The sequence below is a fragment of the Mytilus edulis genome, chromosome 3, assembly GCF_963676685.1.
Source record: "Mytilus edulis chromosome 3, xbMytEdul2.2, whole genome shotgun sequence".
In the NCBI taxonomy this organism is placed as follows: Eukaryota; Metazoa; Mollusca; class Bivalvia; order Mytilida; family Mytilidae; genus Mytilus; species Mytilus edulis.
In genome coordinates, this window is record NC_092346.1 from 6,820,348 (window position 1) to 6,831,034 (window position 10,687).

Genomic DNA, 10,687 nt, shown 5'->3' on the forward strand with positions numbered 1-10,687 from the left:
GAAGTCTTTATTAGGTCTATAGTAGTAAAAACATGAAGTCTTTATTAGGTCTATAGTACTAAGAACATCAGGTCTTTATTAGGTCTATAGTAGTAAGAACATGAAGTCATTATTAGGTCTATAGTACTAAGAACATGACGGTCATTATTAGGTCTATAGTAGTAAGAACATGCAGTCTTTATAAGGTCTATAGTACTAAGAACATGAAGTCTTTATTAGGTCTATAGTAGTGAGAACATGAGGTCTTTATAAGATCAGTAGTAGTAAGAACATGAAGTCTTTATTAGGTCTATAGTAGTAAAAACATGAAGTCTTTATTAGGTCTATAGTAGTGAGAACATGAAGTCTTTATGAGGTCAGTAGTAGTAAGAACATGAAGTCTTTATTAGGTTTATAGTACTAAGAACATGAAGTCATGATTAGGTCTATAGAAGTGAGAACATGAAGTCTTTATTAGGTCTATAGTAGTAAGAACATGACGGTCTTTATTAGGTCTATAGTAGTAAGAACATCAAGTCTTTATTAGGTCTATAGTAGTAAGAACATGAAGACTTTATTAGGTCTATAGTAGTGAGAACATGAGGTCTTTATTAGGTCTATAGTAGTAAGAACATCAAGTCTTTATTAGGTCTATAGTAGTAAGAACATGAAGACTTTATTAGGTCTATAGTAGTAAGAACATGAAGTCTTTATTAGGTTTATAGTACTAAGAACATGAAGTCATGATTAGGTCTATAGTAGTAAGAACATGAAGTCTTTATTAGGTCTATAGTAGTGAGAACATGACGGTCATTATTAGGTCTATAGTAGTAAGAACATGAAGTCTTTATCAGGTCTATAGTAGTAAGAACATGAGGTCTTTATTAGGTCTATAGTAGTAAGAACATGAAGTCTTTATTAGGTCTATAGTAGTAAAAACATGAAGTCTTTATTAGGTCTATAGTACTAAGAACATCAGGTCTTTATTAGGTCTATAGTAGTAAGAACATGAAGTCATTATTAGGTCTATAGTACTAAGAACATGACGGTCATTATTAGGTCTATAGTAGTAAGAACATGCAGTCTTTATAAGGTCTATAGTACTAAGAACATGAAGTCTTTATTAGGTCTATAGTAGTGAGAACATGAGGTCTTTATAAGATCAGTAGTAGTAAGAACATGAAGTCTTTATTAGGTCTATAGTAGTAAAAACATGAAGTCTTTATTAGGTCTATAATAGTGAGAACATGAAGTCTTTATGAGGTCAGTAGTAGTAAGAACATGAAGTCTTTATTAGGTCTATAGTACTAAGAACATGAAGTCATTATTAGGTCTATAGTACTAAGAACATCAGGTCTTTATTAGGTCTATAGTAGTAAGAACATGAAGTCTTTATTAGGTCTATAGTAGTAAGAACATGACGGTCATTATTAGGTCTATAGTACTAAAAACATGAAGTCTTTATTAGGTCTATAGTAGTGAGAACATGAAGTCTTGATAAGGTCAGTAGTAGTAAGAACATGAAGTCATTATTAGGTCTATAGTACTAAAAACATGAAGTCTTTATTAGGTCTATAGTAGTAAGAACATCAGGTCTTTATTAGGTCTATAGTACTAAGAACATGAAGTCTTTATTAGGTCTATAGTAGTAAGAACATGAGGTCTTTATTAGGTCTATAGTAGTAAGAACATGAAGTCTTTATTAGGTCTATAGTACTAAGAACATGAGGTCTTTATTAGGTCTATAGTACTAAGAACATGAAGTCTTTATTAGGTCTATAGAAGTAAGAACATGTAGTCTTTATTAGGTCTATAGTAGTAAGAACATGAAGTCTTTATTAGGTCTATAGTACTAAGAACATGAGGTCTTTATTAGGTCTATAGTAGTAAGAACATGAAGTCTTTATTAGGTCTATAGTACGAAGAACATGACGGTCATTATTAGGTCTATAGTAGTAAGAACATGAAGTTTTTATTAGGTCTATAGTAGTAAGAACATGAAATCATTATTAGGTCTATAGTACTAAGAACATGACGGTCATTATTAGGTCTATAGTAGTAAGAACATGAGGTCTTTATTAGGTCTACAGTACTAAGAACATGACGGTCATTATTAGGTCTATAGTAGTAAGAACATGAAGTCTTTATTAGGTCTATAGTAGTAAGAACATGAGGTCTTTATTAGGTCTATAGTAGTGAGAACATGAAGTCATTATTAGGTCTATAGTAGTAAGAACATGAAGTCTTTATTAGGTCTATAGTAGTAAGAACATGAGGTCTTTATAAGGTCAGTAGTAGTAAGAACATGAAGTCTTTATTAGGTCTATAGTAGTAAAAACATGAAGTCTTTATTAGGTCTATAGTACTAAGAACATCAGGTCTTTATTAGGTCTATAGTACTAAGAACATGAAGTCTTTATTAGGTCTATAGTAGTAAGAACATGAAGTCTTTATTAGGTCTATAGTAGTAAGAACATGAGGTCTTTATAAGGTCAGTAGTAGTAAGAACATGAAGTCTTTATTAGGTCAGTAGTAGTAAAAACATGAAGTCTTTATTAGGTCTATAGTAGTGAGAACATGAAGTCTTTATTAGGTCTATAGTAGTAAAAACATGAAGTCTTTATTAGGTCTATAGTACTAAGAACATCGGGTCTTTATTAGGTCTATAGTACTAAGAACATGAAGTCTTTATTAGGTCTATAGTAGTAAGAACATGAGGTCTTTATTAGGTCTATAGTAGTAAGAACATGAAGTCATTATTAGGTCTATAGTAGTAAAAACATCAGGTCTTTATTAGGTCTATAGTACTAAGAACATGAGGTCTTTATTAGGTCTATAGTAGTAAGAACATGAAGTCTTTATTAGGTCTATAGTAGTAAGAACATGAAATCTTTATTAGGTCTATAGTAGTAAGAACATGAAGTCTTTATTAGGTCTATAGTACTAGGAACATGACGGTCATTGTTAGGTCTATAGTAGTGAGAACCTGAAGTCTTTATTAGGTCTATAGTACTAAGAACATCAGGTCTTTATTAGGTCTATAGTACTAAGAACATCAGGTCTTTATTAGGTCTATAGTAGTAAGAACATGAAGTCTTTATTAGGTCTATAGTAGTAAGAACATGAAGTCATTATTAGGTCTATAGTACTAAGAACATGACGGTCTTTATTAGGTCTATAGTAGTAAGAACATGAAGTCTTTATTAGGTCTGTAGTACTAAGAACATGAAGTCTTTATTAGGTCTATAGTAGTGTTAACATGAAGTCTTTATAAGGTCAGTAGTAGTAAAAACATGAAGTCTTTATTAGGTCTATAGTATTGAGAACATGAAATCTTTATAAGGTCAGTAGTAGTAAAAACATGACGGTCATTATTAGGTCTATAGTAGTAAGAACATGAAGTCTTTATTAGGTCTATAGTACTAAGAACATGACGGTCATTATTAGGTCTATAGTAGTAAGAACATGAAGTCTTTATTAGGTCTATAGTAGTAAGAACATGAAGTCTTTATTAGGTCTATAGTAGTAAGAACATGAAGTCTTTATTAGGTCTATAGTAGTAAGAACATGAGGTCTTTAATAGGTCTATAGTAGTAAGAACATGAAGTCTTTATTAGGTCTATAGTAGTAAGAACATGAAGTCTTTATTAGGTTTATAGTAGTAAGAACATGAAGTCTTTATTAGGTCTATAGTACTAAGAACATGAAGTCTTTATTAGGTCTATAGTACTAAGAACATCAGGTCTTTATTAGGTCTATAGTAGTAAGAACATGACGGTCATTATTAGGTCTATAGTAGTAAGAACATGAAGTCTTTATTAGGTCTATAGTAGTAAGAACATGAAGTCATTATTAGGTCTATAGTAGTAAGAACATGAAGTCATTATTAGGTATATAGTAGTAAGAACATGAAGTCTTTATTAGGTCTATAGTAGTAAGAACATGAAGTCTTTATTAGGTCTATAGTAGTAAGAACATGAAGTCATTTTTAGGTCTATAGTACTAAGAAGATGAGGTCTTTATTAGGTCTATAGTACTAAGAACATGAAGTCTTTATTAGGTCTATAGTAGTAAGAACATGAAGTCTTTATTAGGTCTATAGTACTAAGAACATGACGGTCTTTATTAGGTCTATAGTAGTAAGAACATGAAGTCTTTATTAGGTCTATAGTACTAAGAACATGAAGTCTTTATTAGGTCTATAGTAGTGAGAACATGAAGTCTTTATAAGGTCAGTAGTAGTAAAAACATGAAGTCTTTATTAGGTCTATAGTAGTAAGAACATGAAGTCTTTATAAGGTCAGTAGTAGTAAAAACATGACGGTCATTATTAGGTCTATAGTAGTAAGAACATAAAGTCTTTATTAGGTCTATAGTACTAAGAACATGACGGTCATTATTAGGTCTATAGTAGTAAGAACATGAAGTCTTTATTAGGTCTATAGTAGTAAGAACATGAAGTCATTATTAGGTCTATAGTACTAAGAACATCAGGTCTTTATTAGGTCTATAATAGTAAGAACATGAGGTCTTTATTAGGTCTATAGTAGTAAGAACATGAAGTCTTTATTAGGTCTCTAGTAGTAAGAATATGAAGTCATTATTAGGTCTATAGTACTAAGAACATGAAGTCTTTATTAGGTCTATAGTAGTAAGAACATGAGGTCTTTATTAGGTCTATAGTAGTTAGAACATGAAGTCTTTATTAGGTCTATAGTAGTAAGAACATGAAGTCCTTATTAGGTCTTTAGTACTAAGAACATGAAGTCATTATTAGGTCTATAGTAGTAAGAACATGAAGTCATTATTAGGTCTATAGTACTAAGAACATGAAGTCTTTATTAGGTCCGTAGTAGTAAGAACATCAGGTCTTTATTAGGTCAGTAGTAGTAAGAACATGAAGTCTTTATTTGGACTATAGTACTAAGAACATGAAGTCTTTATTAGGTCTATAGTAGTAAGAACATGAAGTCATTATTAGGTCTATAGTACTAAGAACATGAAGTCTTTATTAGGTCAGTAGTAGTAAGAACATCGGGTCTTTATTAGGTCAGTAGTAGTAAGAACATGAAGTCTTTATTAGGACTATAGAAGTAAGAACATGAAGTCTTTATTAGGTCTATAGTAGTGAGAACATGAAGTCTTTATTAGGTCTATAGTATTGAGAACATGACGGTCATTATTAGGTCTATAGTAGTAAGAACATGAAGTCTTTATTAGGTCTATAGTAGTAAGAACATGAAGTCTTTATTAGGTCTATAGTACTAAGAACATGACGGTCTTTATTAGGTCTATAGTAGTAAGAACATAAAGTCTTTATTAGGTCTATAGTACTAAGAACATGAGGTCTTTATTAGGTCAGTAGTAGTAAGAACATCGGGTCTTTATTAGGTCTATAGTACTAAGAACATGAAGTCTTTATTAGGTCTATAGTACTAAGAACATGAAGTCTTTATTAGGTCTATAGTAGTGAGAACATGAAGTCTTTATAAGGTCAGTAGTAGTAAAAACATGAAGTCTTTATTAGGTCTATAGTAGTGAGAACATGAAGTCTTTATAAGGTCAGTAGTAGTAAAAACATGACGGTCATTATTAGGTCTATAGTAGTAAGAACATGAAGTCTTTATTAGGTCTATAGTACTAAGAACATGACGGTCATTATTAGGTCTATAGTAGTAAGAACATGAAGTCTTTATTAGGTCTATAGTAGTAAAAACATGAAGTCATTATTAGGTCTATAGTACTAAGAACATCAGGTCTTTATTAGGTCTATAATAGTAAGAACATGAGGTCTTTATTAGGTCTATAGTAGTAAGAACATGAAGTCTTTATTAGGTCTCTAGTAGTAAGAATATGAAGTCATTATTAGGTCTATAGTACTAAGAACATGAAGTCTTTATTAGGTCTATAGTAGTAAGAACATGAGGTCTTTATTAGGTCTATAGTAGTTAGAACATGAAGTCTTTATTAGGTCAGTAGTAGTAAGAACATCGGGTCTTTATTAGGTCAGTAGTAGTAAGAACATGAAGTCTTTATTAGGACTATAGAAGTAAGAACATGAAGTCTTTATTAGGTCTATAGTAGTTAGAACATGAAGTCTTTATTAGGTCTATAGTAGTGAGAACATGACGGTCATTATTAGGTCTATAGTAGTAAGAACATGAAGTCTTTATTAGGTCTATAGTAGTAAGAACATGAAGTCTTTATTAGGTCTATAGTACTAAGAACATGAAGTCTTTGTTAGGTCTATAGTAGTAAGAACATGAAGTCATTATTAGGTCTATAGTACTAAGAACATCAGGTCTTTATTAGGTCTATAGTACTAAGAACATGAAGTCTTTATTAGGTCTATAGTAGTAAGAACATCAGGTCTTTATTAGGTCTATAGTAGTAAGAACATGAAGTCATTATTAGGTCTATAGTACTAAGAACATGAAGACTTTATTAGGTCTATAGTAGTAAGAACATGAAGTCTTTATTAGGTCTATAGTAGTAAAAACATGAAGTCTTTATTAGGTCTATAGTACTAAGAACATGAAGTCTTTATTAGGTCTATAGTACTAAGAACATGACGGTCTTTATTAGGTCTATAGTAGTAAGAACATGACGGTCATTATTAGGTCTATAGTAGTAAGAACATGAAGTCTTTATTAGGTCTATAGTACTAAGAACATGAAGTATTTATTAGGTCTATAGTAGTAAGAACATGACGGTCATTATTAGGTCTATAGTAGTAAGAACATGAAGTCTTTATTAGGTCTATAGTAGTAAGAACATGAAGTCTTTATTAGGTCTATAGTAGTAAGAACATGAAGACTTTATTAGGTCTATAGTACTAAGAACATGAAGTCTTTATTAGGTCTATAGTAGTAAGAACATGAAGTCTTTATTAGGTCTATAGTACTAAGAACATGAAGTCTTTATTAGGTCTATAGTAGTAAGAACATGAAGTCTTTATTAGGTCTATAGTACTAAGAACATGAAGTCTTTATTAGGTCTATAGTAGTAAGAACATGAAGTCATTATTAGGTCTATAGTAGTAAGAACATGAAGTCTTTATTAGGTCTATAGTACTAAGAACATCAGGTCTTTATTAGGTCTATAGTACTAAGAACATGAAGTCTTTATTAGGTCTATAGTAGTAAGAACATCAGGTCTTTATTAGGTCTATAGTAGTAAGAACATGAAGTCATTATTAGGTCTATAGTACTAAGAACATGAAGTCTTTATTAGGTCTATAGTAGTAAGAACATGAAGTCTTTATTAGGTCTATAGTAGTAAAAACATGAAGTCTTTATTAGGTCTATAGTAGTAAGAACATGAAGTCTTTATTAGGTCTATAGTACTAAGAACATGAAGTCTTTATTAGGTCTATAGTAGTAAGAACATGAAGTCTTTATTAGGTCTATAGTACTAAGAACATGAAGTCTTTATTAGGTCTATAGTACTAAGAACATGAAGTCTTTATTAGGTCTATAGTAGTAAGAACATCAGGTCTTTATTAGGTCTATAGTAGTAAGAACATGAAGTCTTTATTAGGTCTATAGTACTAAGAACATGAAGTATTTATTAGGTCTATAGTAGTAAGAACATGACGGTCATTATTAGGTCTATAGTAGTAAGAACATGAAGTCTTTATTAGGTCTATAGTAGTAAGAACATGAAGTCTTTATTAGGTCTATAGTAGTAAGAACATGAAGACTTTATTAGGTCTATAGTACTAAGAACATGAAGTCTTTATTAGGTCTATAGTAGTAAGAACATGAAGTCTTTATTAGGTCTATAGTACTAAGAACATGAAGTCTTTATTAGGTCTATAGTAGTAAGAACATGAAGTCTTTATTAGGTCTATAGTAGTGAGAACATGAAGTCTTTATAAGGTCAGTAGTAGTAAAAACATGACGGTCATTATTAGGTCTATAGTAGTAAGAACATGAAGTCTTTATTAGGTCTATAGTAGTGAGAACATGAAGTCTTTATAAGGTCAGTAGTAGTAAAAACATGACGGTCATTATTAGGTCTATAGTAGTAAGAACATGAAGTCTTTATTAGGTCTATAGTACTAAGAACATGACGGTCATTATTAGGTCTATAGTAGTAAGAACATGAAGTCTTTATTAGGTCTATAGTAGTAAAAACATGAAGTCATTATTAGGTCTATAGTACTAAGAACATCAGGTCTTTATTAGGTCTATAATAGTAAGAACATGAGGTCTTTATTAGGTCTATAGTAGTAAGAACATGAAGTCTTTATTAGGTCTCTAGTAGTAAGAATATGAAGTCATTATTAGGTCTATAGTACTAAGAACATGAAGTCTTTATTAGGTCTATAGTAGTAAGAACATGAGGTCTTTATTAGGTCTATAGTAGTTAGAACATGAAGTCTTTATTAGGTCTATAGTAGTAAGAACATGAAGTCCTTATTAGGTCTTTAGTACTAAGAACATGAAGTCATTATTAGGTCTATAGTAGTAAGAACATGAAGTCATTATTAGGTCTATAGTACTAAGAACATGAAGTCTTTATTAGGTCCGTAGTAGTAAGAACATCAGGTCTTTATTAGGTCAGTAGTAGTAAGAACATGAAGTCTTTATTTGGACTATAGTACTAAGAACATGAAGTCTTTATTAGGTCTATAGTAGTAAGAACATGAAGTCATTATTAGGTCTATAGTACTAAGAACATGAAGTCTTTATTAGGTCAGTAGTAGTAAGAACATCTGGTCTTTATTAGGTCAGTAGTAGTAAGAACATGAAGTCTTTATTAGGACTATAGAAGTAAGAACATGAAGTCTTTATTAGGTCTATAGTAGTGAGAACATGAAGTCTGTATTAGGTCTATAGTAGTGAGAACATGACGGTCATTATTAGGTCTATAGTAGTAAGAACATGAAGTCTTTATTAGGTCTATAGTAGTAAGAACATGAGGTCTTTATTAGGTCTATAGTAGTAAGAACATGAAGTCTTTATTAGGTCTATAGTAGTAAAAACATGAAGTCTTTATTAGGTCTATAGTACTAAGAACATGAAGTCAATATTAGGTCTATAGTAGTAAGAACATGACGGTCATTATTAGGTGTATAGTAGTAAGAACATGAAGTCTTTATTAGGTCTATAGTAGTAAGAACATGAAGTCTTTATTAGGTCTATAGTAGTGAGAACAGGAAGTCTTTATTAGGTCTATAGTAGTAAGAACATCAGGTCTTTATTGGGTCTATAGTAGTAAGAACATGAAGTCATTATTAGGTCTATAGTAAGAACATCAGGTCTTTATTAGGTCTATAGTACTAAGAACATGAAGTCTTTATTAGGTCTATAGTAGTAAGAACATCAAGTCTTTATTAGGTCTATAGTAGTAAGAACATGAAGTCTTTATTAGGTCTATAGTAGTAAGAACATGAAGTCTTTATTAGGTCTATAGTAGTAAGAACATGAAGTCTTTATTAGGTCTATAGTAGTAAGAACATGAAGTCTTTATTAGGTCTATAGTACTAAGAACATGAAGTCTTTATTAGGTCTATAGTAGTAAGAACATGAAGTCTTTATTATGTCTATAGTAGTAAGAACATGAAGTCTTTATTAGGTCTATAGTACTAAGAACATGAAGTCATTATTAGGTCTATAGTAGTAAGAACATGAAGTCTTTATTAGGTCTATAGTAGTAAGAACATGAAGTCTTTATTAGGTCTATAGTACTAAGAACATGAAGTCTTTATTAGGTCTATAGTAGTAAGAAATTGAAGTCTTTATTAGGTCTATAGTAGTAAGAACATGAAGTCTTTATTAGGTCTATAGTAGTAAGAACATGACGGTCATTATTAAGTCTATAGTAGTAAGAACATGAAGTCTTTATTAGGTCTATAGTACTAAGAACATGAGGTCTTCATTAGGTCTATAGTAGGGAGAACTTGAAGTCTTTATTAGGTCTATAGTAGTAAGAACATCAAGTCTTTATTAGGTCTATAGTAGTAAGAACATGAAGTCTTTATTAGGTCTATAGTAGTAAGAACATGAAGTCTTTATTAGGTCTATAGTAGTAAGAACATGAAGACTTTATTAGGTCTATAGTACTAAGAACATGAAGTCTTTATTAGGTCTATAGTAGTAAGAACATGAAGTCTTTATTATGTCTATAGTAGTAAGAACATGAAGTCTTTATTAGGTCTATAGTACTAAGAACATGAAGTCATTATTAGGTCTATAGTAGTAAGAACATGAAGTCTTTATTAGGTCTATAGTAGTAAGAACATGAAGTCTTTATTAGGTCTATAGTACTAAGAACATGAAGTCTTTATTAGGTCTATAGTAGTAAGAAAGTGAAGTCTTTATTAGGTCTATAGTAGTAAGAACATGAAGTCTTTATTAGGTCTATAGTAGTAAGAACATGACGGTCATTATTAAGTCTATAGTAGTAAGAACATGAAGTCTTTATTAGGTCTATAGTAGTAAGAACATGAAGTCTTTATTAGGTCTATAGTAGTAAGAACATGACGGTCATTATTAGGTCTATAGTAAGAACATCAGGTCTTTATTAGGTCTATAGTACTAAGAACATGAAGTCTTTATTAGGTCTATAGTACTAAGAACATGAAGTCTTTATTAGGTCTATAGTAGTAAGAACATGAAATCTTTATTAGGTCTATAGTAGTAAGAACATGACGGTCGTTATTAGGTCTATAGTAAGAACATGACGGTCATTATTAGGTCTA